General features: G+C 39.6%; 1 protein-coding gene across 1 annotated transcript in view; it reads left to right on the top strand.

Annotated features, from left to right (window-relative positions):
* The window catches only part of LOC136867248 (probable G-protein coupled receptor No18), a 1,741,601-nt gene that overhangs the window by 917,462 nt on the left and 806,407 nt on the right, over positions 1-17,732 (top strand). The window contains exon 4 of the mRNA XM_068227059.1: positions 1,026-1,056. The gene's annotated coding sequence lies outside the window, so the exon portion shown is untranslated. The remainder of the gene's footprint in view (positions 1-1,025; positions 1,057-17,732) is intronic.

Below are 17,732 nucleotides of genomic sequence, written 5' to 3'. Positions count from 1 at the left end.
AAAATTTTCCACTGGCCCATTTGAAGTGTTAAGCTGGAGATGCGTCAGTTAGTCAATCACTACGGAGTGTGCCAGTTCTATGATAATAATAATAATAATAATAATAATAATAATAATAATAATAATAATAATAATAATAATAATAATTTACGTCCCTTTAGCTACTTTTACGGTTTTCGCTGACGCTGAGGTGCCGAAATTTTGTCCCCCAGTAGTTATTTAAGTGCCAGTAAATCTACCGACACGAAGCTGACGTATTTGAGCTCTTCCAAATACCAACGGATTAAGCTAGGATCAAACGTGCTAAGTTGGGCACAGAAAGCCAACGTTCTACCACCGAGCTACTCAACCCGACATTATCAGATATATTGCAACGTATTCCGATGACGCGGAAGCATGGAGGTGAGTAATAACACAATATCTGTCTCGTTAAATAATGCCACAGTAAGTTTAGGATGTGTTGGAAAATAAGATAAATAAACACATTCATTATATTTTCATCAGCCACGCAAGCATTCATTGTTTCAGAAAACTGTCAAGTAAATATGCATAGAACAACAAGCGAATAATGATCGTTCATGTGATTATGAAAAGTAATCATTACTGTATCTGCAAGCTACATTAGTTTATATGAACCGTATTTATTCAAACTGACTTCTCTGTTTAGTGCTTATTTTTATGTTTCGGTTGTGATAATGCTAGACATTTTCAGGGAATTTATTTTCAACTCTAACACATTGACATTCATCTGAACGATATTAAACTGCCATATATGTTTGAGTATTGTTTTGCATTTTGTAGTGCTTTTATTATAAATGTGAACTTTCATAGTAGTTTATGTCACAAATATATTCATTGTCTTTCATTGTGTACCTTACCGATGTGAGTTCTTGCAAAAAGTGTGTCTTTAATTTTTTATTGGGTTCTATAGTGGAATGCAATTTCAGGTGACTGATATTAACTATAGCTTTAATTAAATATTCAATTACTATTTTGTTTTGTTAACGTTAAACCTTGTCTTGCAGGTGTGCAGTTCTTCATAGCTAGACATCAGCCGTAAGTAGTCAAAAGTGCTAATTATGATACTAACTGCATGCTTTAATCTGTGGCATGAATAAAGAGTAAGTGTGCGAAGCGTTCCGTACGAATAAGAGTTAACCTTCATTTTTATTATGACGATGACAATGATTCTTATGATGGCACAGTTTGATGTATGGTTCCACTCAAAATTAGAGGCCGCATTCGAATTCCACGAAACGTCACCTAGAGCATAAACATCTGCCCCTGGAATTCAGTGAGTGTTTTCTCTGTTCATTTGCATATGACTGAATATATTTCGCTGGACTTCATAAATTACGGCCAGGTATTGCAGAAATTATGAATTTAGAAACATTAGAAAACTGCCCCGATATATCGCTTTTAGAAATGCAATGTGTATTTTTGCTGTGTGTCTTCATAACTATTGTCATGAGTTTGTGAGATGTGGAATTGGATATAACTCTCTCTGACAAGGAACAGATGCGGAGTTGTCAACGAGAATCTGGACGAAATCCATAGCCCGTCGAAAGCAAAATATGGAATATATTACTATCGCAGCTGCCTGTAACCCTCGAACAAGGATGAAACATCTCACAAAAAAAAAAAAAGCAAGGCACCTGCATTTGTGTGGTTCATAGCAGAGCCATTCTCTGAGAGCGCTATAATACTTGCTATCCTTTCTTTGATGATCACTGTGTCGATCCGATTTTTGCAATAATAATTGGTTTTTACAAACTAGTAAATTCTTTTACAGTTTTCTTGAGCTCTTTTATTTGAGCCCCTGCATATAAAGTGCGAGTCTCAGTTGTTGAGCATTTCCTGTGCCGTGTCTGATCGAGTGGATGATGCATAGCCATCTGACCCACATAATTCGTCCAGTGATGACATGACATCAGCTAGTCTGCGATAAGCCTTCGTACAACATACAGCGTGATTGCTTCTTATACGACAGATCGATTTAGTACATTTCATAGCTTCTGAAGGCGCTGAACAGAGTATTTTCATGTGCTGTAGAATTTTAAATACAGTTCTCTCGGAAATGTTTAAGATTCATAAGGCTGAATTACAAAGTATCAGCAAGAATAGGCCTAATACCACACGCTACAGAGCTTGTCTACAGGATAAGGGACAGCATTTTCATTACTTACTGTAGAGAAAACTGCCCTCAGGGTGGTTCCTATTATGGGGACTTAAATATCTAAGCCGAGAGGTACTGAAAAATGCGGTGAGACTTAACGAACTACAAAAGCGCACGCTGAAACGCGTTCTGCCAGTACGCTCCCACATTCTTGCGTGAAAGACCGCTATAGTGAATTGAAAGAGGAAATTCGCTCCTCGAGATAATTTGTAGATATTGGCATCTTTACCTACACCCGCAGTTTCTCAACAAATTTCCTTTTGAGTGACAGTATGAACATTAAGCTATCAGTTGCTGCTTTAGATCTTGGCCTAACTGCAATTCTACTTTAGCTGAAAGCTTGATTAACCCAACATGCCAAGTTCCCTATTAGGGGTAGTGAGGTCATATTATGGGGTACATATTAGGAAACTCGCATTGTTTTTTTGTATGAATGTTATTAGAATTATTTCCGTTTATTCATTGTGGAAAATAACTGACTGCTAGCTGAATAATAATAGTAATAATTCTATTTCAAAATTTGTAATTAATTAATTAATTTTTTTAAAGTTCCGTTTGGGCCTGCTATGGACCACGTGGTTCTTATCTCTAGCAGCTTTCTTCTTTGACCAGTACTCCTTCATTCTTGCGCTTTGAATGTCTTTTCGCTCCTGAGTCCATTTCACACCTCCTCCCGGACGTACTGTTTTTTCTGTTAGTGACTGGAGAGAGTTTGATGTTCTGATCAACGTTCTGTACCTATTCCTGTCATTAATTTCACTGGGAGCAATGTCCAATTCTTGAAGGTTTTTTCTGACGAGGCTTGCCCACTTGGCATTAGTCGCTTTCCCTCTAGAGATGGTGTGGAAGATTCTGGAGGTGAGTCTCTGATTGTCCATTCTCATGACATGGCCGAAGAAGTTCAATCTCCTCTTCCTCATAGATGTTGTAATGCTCTCCAATTGTTGGTACAGTTCGTTGTTGTGCCTGATTCTGTACTTGCCTTCTTCTTTAATAGGGCCCATGATTTTTCTCAGGATCTTCCTTTCCTTCATCTCCAGTTTTCTAAGTTGCCCTTTCTTACCATGTTTAGGCATTTTGAGGCGTGTAGTACTGACGGTCTCACTACAGTAGTGTAATGCCTGATTTTGAGGTTAAGGGAGAGGGATTTGGATTTGTACATGCTTGTACATAGGTGGTAGGCATTTTCCAAATTGATGCATCTGCTGTTCATGGCCTGATCTTCATTCATGTTTGGGGTTATCCATTCTCCTAGGTATTTGAAGGAGTTAGTCCTTTGTATTTTTTTTTTTTTTTTTTTTTTTGCTAGGGGCTTTACGTCGCACCGACACAGATAGGTCTTATGGCGACGATGGGAGAGGAAAGGCCTAGGAGTTGGAAGGAAGCGGCCGTGGCCTTAATTAAGGTACAGCCCCAGCATTTGCCTGGTGTGAAAATGGGAAACCACGGAAAACCGTCTTCAGGGCTGCCGATAGTGGGATTGTTTTGTCCCCCAGTGGGATTGATTTGGGTGCATCTTTGATGTTGGTGATAAACTGTGTTTTGTTGATGGCGATCTTCAGCCCTACTTTAGCTGCCATGTGGTCGAGAGAGGATAGTTGATGGATAGCTTCCTCCACACTGGATGCCAGGAGTGTAAGGTCGTCTGCGAAGGCTGAACAGTTGACTGTTAACTTGTCTTTCGTGTAGCCTATTCTCAATCCAGAGTCATCCTGTAGCATTTTCGTCCACTCACGAATGACTTTTTCAAGTAGGCAGTTAAAGAGGATTGGTTATTTATTTATTTATTTATTTATTTATTTATTTATTTATTTATTTATTTATTTATTTATTTATTTATTTATTTATTTATTTATTTATTTATTTATTTATTTATTTATTTATTTATTTATTTAGTTATTTAGTTATTTATTTATTTATTTATTTATTTATCAACGATGAATGAGTAGCCGAGCGCACTGGGAGTCACAAGTTCCTCCATAGCTGGAACAACTTGCGATATTACAAGTTCACCGTACAAAGGTCAGTTCATGTTGCAGAAATCAAAGAATGCCACTACCTCCTCGCAGAAAAGGGCGACTGGAGAAACGAAAATGAGGATGACGAAGATGCGGAGTGTGTCTGTTTTGCAGGCCTTTTCCCGGAAGACAGACAGAAAGAAATCTGGACAAGGTGTAGGTAATGTTCGAAGAGGGCACACACCAATTATTGCAAGTGATTCTTCGGCCAGATTCCTCTGCGAAAAGTGTACGGATAAAGAAATCATGGACAAAGAAAATGAGAATGCTCAAACATTAAGGGGAGGGGGGTATTCTGCCCGAAGGCAGGTTCTAACCTCCGCAGAGGTGTGCCTGAGCCGGAGTTTATGTGCGGTAGGGTGGCCAGATCCTTCCCGCTCCTCCATTCCTTTACCCCCATCCAACAGCGCGTGACAACCTATCCAAATATTGACCAAGCCCAATGTTGATTAACTTCGGAGATCTCACCGGATCAGGTGTTTCAACACGGCTATGGCCGTTGGCGTTCAAACATTAACAGTAAGCAAATGTAACCTTGTCGAGTTTTCAATGAATCTGTGCATCCATTCATTATTCTGCTAACTGTCTGCAGTTGTAGTTTATGTATTTAGCTTAGAAATCTAATCCCATACTAGGAACCTCCATCACCTCATATTAAGCACCAACACATATTAGGAAACCAATTTCAATAATTTAAGAAATGTAATAATTAGAAATGTGTGTTTTATGAATATGAATTACACTCTACAATGTAGAGAAATAGTTGCAGAACCAATCTATACTATTCATAGACACGAATGTATGAAAACCTTGATGTATTCAATAAATAAAGAAGGTACCCAATATTAGGCTACTTTTCTTTAACTGGGTACGTTTTATTGTTTTCTGTTTTACAACTTCATTATCCATTCATCGAAGTTGATGAGTTTTCTACGGACGTACGGGACTGGTGTGACCGTGAATGCACTCTCATTTACCGACGTCTGGAATGCAGGAATGACGACAACCCTTGTTGGACTCGCCCTGTACCACCGGACTGACCCTGCTAACTTGATCTCAGTAGGCTAACGTTGTATCATTTCAGCTACTCAGCCTGGCCCTGGAATAGTGAGACATTCTTTATTAGTGCACGTCATTAAGCATAAAAGAGTCCTGCCCCGCGGTGTAGGAGGCAACGCGTCCGCCTGCCACCCGGTGGCCCCCGGCTCGATTCCCGGCCGGGTCAGGGGTTTTGAATTGTAAATGATTAACTCTTATACGCTCAGCAAGCCGATCTATCGGCTCGAGTGGTATTGCTTAAAACACTCAGCGTGCCGATCTATCGGCTTTGTGTTCGGATGGCTGTATAAGTACCTTAATGGACTCCCAGATGTCAGGAAAAGACATCAATAGTAGCTTTTGGATTTAGTTTACATTTTTTTCGAGAGATAGAGACACTAAGCTCACCTGTTTGGAACAAGTGAAGTTATCAAACCGCATGGCGAGTTGAAGTGTGCTGCTTGCGAGAACAGTCTCATTTAAGCTTCAAAATACGTGTTTCCCTTCGTTGTATTGTTTCCATTTTAATATCCCTGGCCTGGGGACTGGGTGTTTGTGTCGTCCTTAACGTTCCTTTCCTCACATTCAACACTCTACACTTCCGCAATATTCAAATACACGCAGGTTCATAACATATGGTGCAAGTAGGGACAAAAGATCTTTGTAGGTCCACGCCCCGAACAAATAGCATTTTCCTTTTTTTTTAAGCATAAAAGAACTAATCCTCAAAATTATAAAAAATACAAAAGTGGTGTTTTTGAGTGTGGTTTACCGTCACCTGTTTTCAGCGAATGGAATCAGTTTTAAATCCATTAATCATCAAACAGTTGAACACTCTCGATATCAAAAAATTTCCTCGGTATGAAAAACAGAGGTTTTATTTCAGGAGAGAGGAATCAGGTAGGTAATCGCCAGTTTCAGTTTTATATAAAATGGACATTTTTATTTTCAGCCATTAGCCAGTGGTCAGTGGTACCTTTATATGAATTACACTGATCAACAAAAAGTGACTTTCAGTCCATATCATGATATCCAACATGCGTTCTAAGACAATTGAAACATGTTTATTCAAACTATGCAATCCATTATTTTGTCTCTATCACCCACCGTTTTTGAGATATACGACATCGACCATTTACGTATGTTTAACATAGTATCAAAGGAAAACAACTCACTGACAGAAGTTTCACTAGAGCACTGATTGCTGCATGGAGTACTAATGAATATGGCTTTAACTAAGATTAGTGCAAATGCAACATATTTGATTTGTTTGTTACATATTCGCATACGTAGAAAAACAGATCCGGTGAATGCATGCAACCTCTGGACCCCATAATGTCCACTGTCAGGAAATGAAAATATTCGGCTTTGCATGAAACATAACGAAAAACTATGAAAACAATTCATGGAACAGCGTTCCATAAAAAATAAAACATTGTCAGCATCTTCAAAATCTGACGTGATAGAGCAAGATGGTTTTCAGATTTAAAATCATCTTGAAAAACTGCACTAGAACATCACGTCAGATATCTGCCCCCTTTAAATCAGTGTTATCCATTTGTTTTCAGGGCAAAGAAGCCATTGGTCCTTTTATACAGTAACTTATCTTATCCATTTAATTTCAGTACACCGCTGTGAAGATAGTAGGTTCGAATCCCACTATCGGCAGCCCTGAAAATGGTTTTCCGTGGTTTCCCATTTTCACACCAGGCAAATGCTGGGGCTGTACCTTAATTAAGGCCACGGCCGCTTCCTTCCAACTCCTAGGCCTTCCCTATCCCATCGTCGCCATAAGACCTATCTGTGTCGGTGCGACGTAAAGCCCATAGCAAAAAAAAGAAAATAATTTCAGTACAAAGGATCCGTTGCTTTAATTTTGACTTCAGTTTTATCAGAATGTACTCTATGATGCTCCGTTCCTTTCTGATTAATACTGTCCATCTGTTCATATTCAACCTCGAGATGAGTACGGTACTGAAAAGGTTTTTTTTTTTTCGTTACTGTTTACACGAGTGTGTGTTACACAGAATTATGCTAATTGGCAAGTCTTTAAAGAGGACATTGCGTTCTTGTTTCGAAAAATTGTCTTATTACTGTTTCGTCTAGAAATGTTTTTTGTGTCTTTTTCGAGTAAACTTCCATTCTGTGCTATCTTCGATTTATATTAGTTGTTCAGAAAGGAAGATTGGAAAGCTCAACGCTGTACAACAGGGCCTCTCAGAGTGCACGCGCCCGGTGCATGCACTGTGCACGGTGAAAAAGACGACTTCGCTTGGCTGCCCAGATTTGGAGCAATAGCGCTGTCTCTCACTTTCCCCACGCCTGTCTCGCTCGCTCCCCCTGTCTCCGTCTTTCTCACTTGCTCCGCAGTGCCCCAAATCCGAGCTGAGTTGAGCCGAGTAGCCCAGAGACGAACCGTTGTTCCGAGCCTAGCCGAGTGGAACCGATGCACAGTGCACGGAGCTCTTGCGCCTAGATTTGCACGCGTAAGATTTTGGGTGTTTGAGAGGCCCTGCTGTACAATGACATTGGTTCATGTTATATCTGTTTCCACATCACGCGTTCTCCGCCACCTGTGATCCGAGCCGTATTTAAAACTTTTGCCAGCCAGGGCTACCATTGATACAATCCCCACCCCCATAGAAATAGGCGGCATATATAAAATTAATATGAAAGAAGATAATGAAATGAATAATCAATATACCAATTTTATGTCCGACCCATGTCCCGTTTCTCTACGGCGTCGGCTGTGAAGTGAAATGAATCTTCGTAGCAGTAATCAATATACCAATTAAAAACAATGAATAAGAAAACTAAATAACACTTCAAAAATCACTAAAACTGTGGATGGTACCAATATGAGGTCAGTGCTGAATACGTTTCTTTCGTACTGTCTGTTGGGTAGAGGCATTGATCTCATCATCATAGCCTTATGCATATTAAGAAAATAATAATTTAATTGGATTTACGTGACATTAGCTACTTTTTTATGGTTTCCGGAGATTCCTAGATCCCGCAACATATTCTAGTAGGAGTTATCTTGCGTGTCAGTGAAACTAACGACACGAAACTCACGTACTTGAGCAACTTCAAATACCAAAGGACTGAACCGGTATCCATCCCTCTAATTTGGGCTCAGAAGGCCAGCATTCCATGCCAACCTATGAATGTTAAGAGTTCACTCCCAGTTTACAGTAAAGAAAAGTCTGGAAGCTTTCGTTAGAAAATTGAAAACGAATTTGATTTGTTTCAATGACGAAAAATAAAATGTTGGATACAGCGGAGCAGAGATACAAACGAAAACTTGCGCACATTTTTGAATATATATTTTTCAAACCATTTTCTCGATTCAAAGTGCGTAAAACAGATTGTACTTGCCTTTGAAGTAATATGATCTGCGCCATATCAGTAAGGAAGGTACAAGCGTAAATTCTACGATATACGTACTCTCGGACATCAAACATCAGTACCTATGTATTTGAAGGTAACACGTTCTTTAATCAATAATTGGTCATTCTTTGAAAAACCTATGGAAAAGCTTGTGTCGTCAGCGCGAATACTAACGGATATTATAATATGAAATGTCGATTTGAAAAAAAAATTAGAAATCTGTTCTGCCCCAAAGTTTCCACCCCGGGCTACAGCTAACGTTGTCCCATGGCTTAAACATGGCCTGGAATGAGATTGAAACAGTTTCAGAGAAACACAAAACAATAGCCAAGTAATGTATACATTTTTATGCGTACACATGTCACTTTCGAGTTCCCAAACATACATCGGTCTTGCAGATCGACTATTCTGTAGTTGTTTTATACATTATAGCTGTCTTCCACCTCAGCTTGCAATTACTGCATCCAAAATTACGGGTAGTTGCGAGGTGACCTACTCCAAATATCCACTGCATGAAGTTCCCGTCGCAATATTCTAGCGCTAACAGGTTGGGATGGACCATCATTCACTGACTGCAGCAATTCCTGTCGGGTTTGGAAATGATTTTGATTCACAAGCCGTGAAACAAGTCACTGGTTCCTCTCAGTCAGGATCCTTTTCAGACCACAATTCTGACGTCGTGTTTCGTGGCCACGTGTAGAAGACGTTGAGCAGTCCGCTGCGAAACACCGACAAATTCATCCATGGCCATGGGGCACAACCAAACACGATTGCTCCTTCTTGCCACTGTGCCATATCCTAACATCCACCCATGTTGATGTACAATGCCTGCTTGTCTCACTGATAGCTACTATCTTTTGCTCACGTAGAGGCAGTGCAGGTGTGATTGAGCACAGGACTCGTTCCCCTGCAGCATCTGTACAGACTTAACGATCCATATGTGCGTGCGGTGAGCTTACCTTACACATGCTGCCCTGTAACCATTATCATTCAAGTCTTCCAGTTTAGTTGTAGTTTATGTTGACAACTTTACAATTTACAACTGTCACTTATGAGATCAATTAAATTCCGTACAGGTTCCACTTTGTACATTTATATTTTTCAAAATTTCTTCGTCTTCTTATTCTTTATCTGTTTTCCCTTCAGGGCCGGCTTTTCCCTCGGACTCAGCGAGGGATCCCACCTCTACCGCCTCAAGGGTAGGGTCCTGGAGCTTCAGACTCTGAGTCGGACGATACAACTGGGGAGAATGACCAGTACCTCGCCGAGGCGGCTTCACCTGCTGTGCTGAAAAGGGGCCTTGTGGGGGGATGGGAATATTGGAAGGGATAGACAAGGAAAATGGAAGGAAGCGGCCGTGGCCTTAAGTTAGGTACCATCCCGCCATTTTTCTGGAGTAGAAGTGCAAAACCATGGAAAACCACTTCCAGGATGGTTGAGGTGGGAATCGAACCCATATCTACTCAGTTGACCTCCCGAGGCTGAGTGGACCCCGTTCCAGCACTCGTACCACTTTTCAAAATGTCGTGGCAGAGCCGGGAATCGAACCCGGTCCTCCGGGGGTAGCAGCTAATCACACTAACCACTACACCACAGAGGCGTACTTTCAATATTTACCTTTCGAAATTTACATTCCGTCGTCTTCACCAGGTTAAATGTCCGACTCGTTGGCTGAACGGTCAGCGTACTGGCCTTCGGTTCAGAGGGTCCCGGGTTCGATTCCCGGCAGGGTCGGGGATTTTAACCTTAATTGGTTAATTCCAATGGCACGGGAGCTGGGTGTATGTGTTGTCTCCATCATCATTTCATCCTCATCACGACGCGCAGGTCACCTACGGGTGTCAAATAGAAAGACCTGCACCTGGCGAGCCGAACCCGTCCTGGGATATCCCGGCACTAAAAGCCATACGACATTTCATTACCAGGTTAAATACGAGGTCACTGAGTGAGCTATAGGAGTCAAGTTACTCCCTATGGTTAGTTCAAATATTACTCTAAAGGTAGCACAGCGAACTCATTTCTGTACATTTCACTCAGCCTCGGGGATAGTTGACTCTCAACAAGTAAGTCATACATTTATTTTGTGTACCTTGGGGAAGAAGAGTGTGTCAAAATCAAGTGTCAAACGACTGCGCGAACGAAGAATAATAATAACTGGGGTTTGGAACTTATGGTCTAAAGAAGTGCAAAATATGAAAGGAAATATGCCCTAAAAACTAGCCAAAATATGACCTAAATAAAGATAAAATTACGCATTTCAGGGATAGGTGGAGTATTGCAAACATTAAACGTGTAAAGAAGAAATTAATGATAATACAACAGGCACATTTAAATTTGCAAGCTCACAGAGGCACAGTAGGTAAATTAACACTTTATACATTCATTCAGTATCACAGCTCTGAGGCGTAGTTTTCATTCTGATTTTCTAGAAAACTACAAAGCTGGCATGATTTTTGGTATCTGTCGGTATACGTTCGTAAAGCATCTCTTTCTCGGATTCGTGTCTTCTAAACGTGATGCCTGTCTTCTTCGAAAAAAGAAAGGAAAATACATCTACTACAGTATTTTGAAATCCTGTATTTGAAATTCGACGCAGATAACATGTACTATGTTACAACTAACGCCTCGATTTAAACAAAAGATGCTCAAAATATAAACAAATATAACCTTATATCACTCAAATGACCTAAATTTGACCAACGCAATAAAATTAGCCAAAATATGCATTGATATGCAACATTAAATTGCTTTTAATTCAGAGTTATGTTTCAGTTTTCGGGTAAAAAGACCTCAGGAATGAAATATGACTTTTCATTAGCTCCGAACCTTAGTGACAACACAGCAGTGACGTGTGAATAAAGCATGTGATAGGAACGGAGTAAGCAAGTAAAACAGTACTAAAACAAGGTCTGCAAATCCATGTCATATTACCATTGTCGTGACTTATTAACGAGATCGCTATTTATTTATTTATTTATTTATTTATTTATTTATTTATTTATTTATTTATTTATTTATTTATTTATTTATTTATTTATTCCGTCAATGGGAAATATCTACCATTTTATTTGGTGGTCTTAAATTCTGATCGTTACTGTAGATGAGCAGTCACACAAAGAAGTAATGAGCACACCGTATTGTATCATTAACTCACAGGTACAAATTTCTCAGAATCAACTGGACAGTTCATTTGGGTATCTACAGTGATTTTATCTACATGGAGGTGAATTATATTTTGCAAATATTTAATACATAAGGAGAGCTTTATCGTGATAAATTCTTGCTTTAGAGTTTTTATATTTACATTCTTTCAATTATTAGGTATTTTAAGAGGTTTCAGGATTTTGCAAAGATTTTTCCCCTTGTGGGTGGGGTCGGTATAACATTATCTACGGTAAACTCTGCCTGTTGTAGAGTTGAACCCCACGGGCTCTCAACTCGGGATCGTGGTTTGACCGCCATAGGGCTCCTAGCTGAGCCTGTCATTCATTTTACTTGTGCCAGACCCCTAGTCTCTCCTATTAGACATATCTTGTTCAACTCTTGATCTCGTACGATCCCGACGATCTTAGAATTGTGAAGGCAAGGGTATATTTCATTTTCCGCCTATGTGGTCCTTCTCATACTTATGCCGAAACATTCATTTTCTGAAGTGTAGGATCTCTTCCATTGTATACGAATGAACAGTTGTCCAGTTGTACGTCTTTTAAAAATAGTAATTGCCGGGCTGAGTGGCTCAGATGGGTGAGGCACTGACCTTCTGACCCCAACTTGGCAGGTTCGATCCTGGCTCTGTCCGGTGGTATTTGAAGGTGCTCAAATGCGTCAGCCTCGTGTCGGTAGATTTACTGGCACGTAAAATAACTCCTGTGGGAGTCCAACTCGTTGGCTGAATGGTCAGCGTTGAGGTCTTCGGTTCAGAGGGTCCCAGGTTCGATTCGGGGACTTGAATCGCCTCTAATTAATTCTTCTGGCCCGTGGACTGAGTGTTTGTACCAACGCTTTCCTCTTCATATTCACACAACGCACTACACTACCAACCACCACAGAAACACGGAATAGTAATTACATCCCTCCATATAGGGTTAGCGTCAGGAAGGGCATCCGGCCGTAAAACAATGTCAAATCCACATGTGCGACACAGTTCACACCCGCGACCCCACAGGTGTGGGAAGAAGCGGTAGATATAGGAGAAGAAGAAAAGAACTCCTGTGGCACTAAATTCCGACACCGCGGCGTCTCCAAAAACCGTTAAAGTAGTTAGTGGGACTTGAAACAAATAACATTATTATTATTATTATTATTATTATTATTATTATTATTATTATTATTATTATTATTATTATTATTATTATTATTATTATTATTATTATTAAAATAGTAATCACTGCCACCAGTGCCACCTCCAGAGGTTTTATAACGTGCCATAAGCTAACGATATGGAGATATTTAATCATCCACGAATACCAATATACTTAGGTGAGATACAACCCACTGATTTGCAAGCCGAAGGACAATGCTTAAACGACTTCGTCACAAAGGTTGGCAAGCCTTAATCCATGTCATGTACATCATTATTGGGTTAAAATCAACTAGTTCAACTCAGCTGAAATTGATACTTGTGCTGTACAAGATATAATGTTACCACAGTTTTCTAGTGCACTCCAGGATAGAAGCGCCACTGAATTTCGCAGGAGTTTAGACAACGATAGAGACGAAATGCTCCGCTTGATGTGATCTATTCGTCAGCTGCTCAGAGATTAGGTGCAAGATTGCTGGTGGGTGGCGTTAGGTAGCTCAACCGTAACCCACCTTAGAGGATCGATCCATCCATCCATCCATCCATCCGTGTTTTCGAGAGACTTACAATTCCTTGCAATAAATTCACATCCAGCCACATGACTCTCTGGAGACCATTTGGGCCCTATTCACTGGAGTTCCAGCTCAACCCCAGTCTCCATCATTCTGCCACCAGGAACGGGCGATAAATTCAACATGGGTGAAAGTAATCGGCTCATTGTAAAAGACAAGTTTAGACAGCTATCTACTTTTTGTTTTTCATGTTACAATGAGTCAGTGTAATAACTTCATTCTTGTGCTTTTATGATGGAAGACCTATCAATTACAGACCTGATGTGGACAGTCCAGAATTGCAGTATAATTTAATTATTCCCAAAACACTTGATTTTATCTAAAATGAAATACGATACCATCTGACTGGAATTAGCCAGTACATATTGCAGAGTACTTGAAATTACATTATGCGTATAAATTATAGCATAATATACTGTATATTAAAAAGGATTCAAGTTAATATGAACTGGAAATCATAGGCACCTCAATTCTCGGAACTTAAAGCTATTTATCTACACAATAGAAAATGCGTCTCTCTCTCTCTCTCTCTCTCTCTCTCTCTCTCTCTCTCTCTCTCTCTCTCTCTCTCTCTCTGACCTGCCCTTTCCTTAAAATAGAAATTTCTTGAACAGTAGTAGTTGATTTCTTACACATATGGTCGAGGTTTTAATCACGGGGAACCCTTAGTTAGATATTCACATGAAAACTCACGTGGAGCTTCAGGATAGGTATCTGGACTTCAGCACTAGGAATAAAACCCTACCAAATGACCTGCAGACACTATAGTTCACGCGGTCAGCGCGGCGATTTTATCAGCCTTAATACTTAACTTCCATGAGCTGAACCGGTGTCTCTCGTGTCAGCCAGCCACTCAAATACTCTCAGGATAGTGAGACAAAGTCGTTCCATATTTAATAGAGGATTCAAATTGTTAGATGAGCTAGGAATCTAATCCAAAACCTTCGGGTAGAAAACAATCTCGGTATCCTTAAAGCACGCAACTGTATAAAACAGTAGTCACTGAAAACTGTTTTCACTGCATTTCCCATATGACGAGAGTAACTCGGCGATGACTGCTAAAATTACGACTAAAATATACCCTCTTAAGCTTGTTCTTTTACTCAGGAGATTAAAATAATTTTAAAAGGGTATTTTTAGCTTGGAAATTCTAATGTAATTCTAATGTAAATGCTATCTTTTCCCTCTGCAGGGCATTACTCTTCTACTCGGATTTATTAGCCTGCTGTGAAAATGGTGTGCGCTACGCAATGTGTACGACCATAATTGTCTAGACTGCAAACTCTGTTCTTTATTGTCTAGCTAGGAAGTTGAAATGAAAACAGAGGTACCACTAAATGAGCTCGTTCACAACAGGGAGAGAGAATTTGGTAAGAAAAGAGTTCAATTCACAATACTGTAGACAAACATTTTTTCTAAAGACTTCTAAATAACCATTTACTTTACACATCTGGTTTCCATACACATGCACGTTCACTTGCACGCACTCAATTATTAATAATAATGTTAATAATAATAATAATAATAATAATAATAATAATAATAATAATAATAATAATAATTTCCAGACTGAGTGGCTCAAACGAAAGAGCCCTGTTTCCCTTAGCCCAAAGGGACAGGTTCTATTACGGCCCAATATGGCGGTATTTCAAGGTACTTAGGCTATATACACCAATCTCGTGTCGGTAAATTTATTGGCACGTAAATGAATTCCTGTAGAACAACATTTTCAGCAGCTCGGCGCCACTGAAAACTGTAAAAGTAAATCCAGTAAGATAATGATAATAATCTGGTGTGAAAATGGGAAACCATGGAAAACCACTTTCAGGGCTGCCGACAACAGGGTTCGAACCCACTATTTCCCGGATGCATGCTCACAGCTGCGCGCCCTTAACCGCACGGCAAAAAAGCCATTACTGTGTTATTATTATTATTATTATTATTATTATTATTATTATTATTATTATTATTATTATTATTACAGACTGCACAGGCACTCACTGATAGAAACAATACTCACAATATCAACACAGCACCACAATTACTCCGTACATCACAATGCTGAAGTCCGTCTAGAACAGAACAGAAACCTGACATCTAGCGGTCAAGCCGTGAACACGGCCGGGCCATCTTTTCAGCGGTAAATGAGTAGCTATGTACAAGCCTTGTATATCTCATAGGCAACGAACAGGACGAGTGATCAAGGCTCTGTAGTCCTGAGAAATTAGTTCCTTATTTAAACACCACGCCCCGCACAGATCATTTAGTCTGAACGATTAGCAGTTGAAAGCAATATTGTGTAGGCACGATGCACTGTATAATATTTGCGTGTTAACTACGTAGTTACGTACCATCCTGTTATTTGCCTGGATGAGTAGTGGGAAACCACAGAAAACCACTTCCAGGATGGCTGGGGTGGGAATCGAACCCACCTCTACTCAGTTGACCTCCCGAGGCTGAGTGGACCGCGTTCCAGTCCTCATACCAATTTTCAACTTTTGTGGCAGAGCCCGGAATCGAACCCGGGGCACCGGAGATGTCAGCTAATCACACTAACCACTACACAACAGAGGCGGACAACTGTTGGTTCAACAGCTAAAAATGCCTCTGACTATTGTGACTTCGTGTACCGTAGACGAACTGGCGCCCTCTCCAATAGTTTTTTTTTTTGGGCTAGTTTCTTTACGTAGCACCGACACAGATAGGTCTTATGGCGACGATGGGACAGGAAATGGCTAGGAGTGGGAAGGAAGAGGCCGTGGCCTTAATTAAGGTACAGCCTGGTGTGAAAATGGGAAAGCACGGAAAACCATTTTCAGAGCTGCCGACAGTGGGGTTCGAATCTACTATCTCCCGAATACTGGATACTGGCCGTACTTAAGCGACTGCAGCTATCGAGCTCGGTCCAATAGTTTTCAGAGAGCTCTCAGTGCTTGTATCCACTTTATAATGAGTATTTTTACCACTTAACTCCCGCATTCTATGAGCTAAATTGACTTAAACTAAACATTGTTATCCTTTGTCAATAAATATTTGGCAGGAAACTTGGTAACACATGGAATGAAATAACCAAGCAGGAAAACGTAGTTAGTGTAATTTACACTCAACTTAATCCATCCAAGTATCACTGCCAATATTTAAAAAAATATATTCCTTTTTGTACATTATTTTGTGGAGTAGAAGAAGCTTTTGGGAATAGTAATAAACTCGAAATTCACATTTATGTTTAATGTTACAATTCAAGAGAACTAGCTATTTTAGTCCGTCACTTTTAACGTATTGATGGATTAGAAAACAAAACTTACTTCGTATTCTACTGTAGCTAGGAAGAATTGAAAAGACATAAAACGAACTTTGTGCACCACCAGTTACGCAAATCTCGAAGCAAATGATTTAAAATACTGAAACAAAAGTAACTCAAAATATCGATCTCTTTTAAATACAGGATATTCCTTTCTATAAAGAAACTCCCTCTCTCGTTGACCGACTGAGAAACACAAGTTAATATGATTTGTAACCCAGCAATCTAGGAAATGTTCCTAATAATAATAATAATAATAATAATAATAATAATAATAATAATAATAATAATAATAATAATAATAATAATAATAATAATAATAATAAATCTACTTACAGTAAGATGTTTTTGAGCACCTTCAAATACCAATTTGACCTCCGAAGCCCAGCGCTTTACTGTTTGAGCTACTCAGCCTGGTGATGTGCGTTCTACAAAGCATTGTGTCAGGTGAGATTCAACTGATATGATCAATGTTTAGAGCATGCCATCAGTATATTGGATAGTACCTGCATTGAAGGCCTCTCTAAACGTTACCACTAAAGGAATTTGTAGCATGTTATTGCTATTTCAATAATAGTATTAATCATTGAAGATTAACGGTGCGTATTGGCAACACGACCGTAACTCCTGGCTGATAGGCAACCCACTATATACAGCATTCAAGCTGTCAACAGAACCAGGAGGCAACTCATAATACTGCTTAAATAGATAAATTATGATTAGAGCATCATTGTAAAATGATTACACATTCGCGAAAAATTATAAATATTGTATCAAAGGTGCTAGTCATATATATTCAGTTACAGTCAATGCTTTTCTATTCTGATGCAATAATAAAAGTAGAAATTTCAAGTTGCCCTCCAACCGCATACTTTCAAGATATAAGTGTCCCACATGCGCCAATGATGAATGTGATGCCTGATCGTTGGTCTACATA

The sequence above is a fragment of the Anabrus simplex genome, chromosome 3 (genome assembly GCF_040414725.1).
Source record: "Anabrus simplex isolate iqAnaSimp1 chromosome 3, ASM4041472v1, whole genome shotgun sequence".
In the NCBI taxonomy this organism is placed as follows: domain Eukaryota; kingdom Metazoa; phylum Arthropoda; class Insecta; order Orthoptera; family Tettigoniidae; genus Anabrus; species Anabrus simplex.
This window is presented reverse-complemented; position numbering and strand designations above follow the sequence as displayed.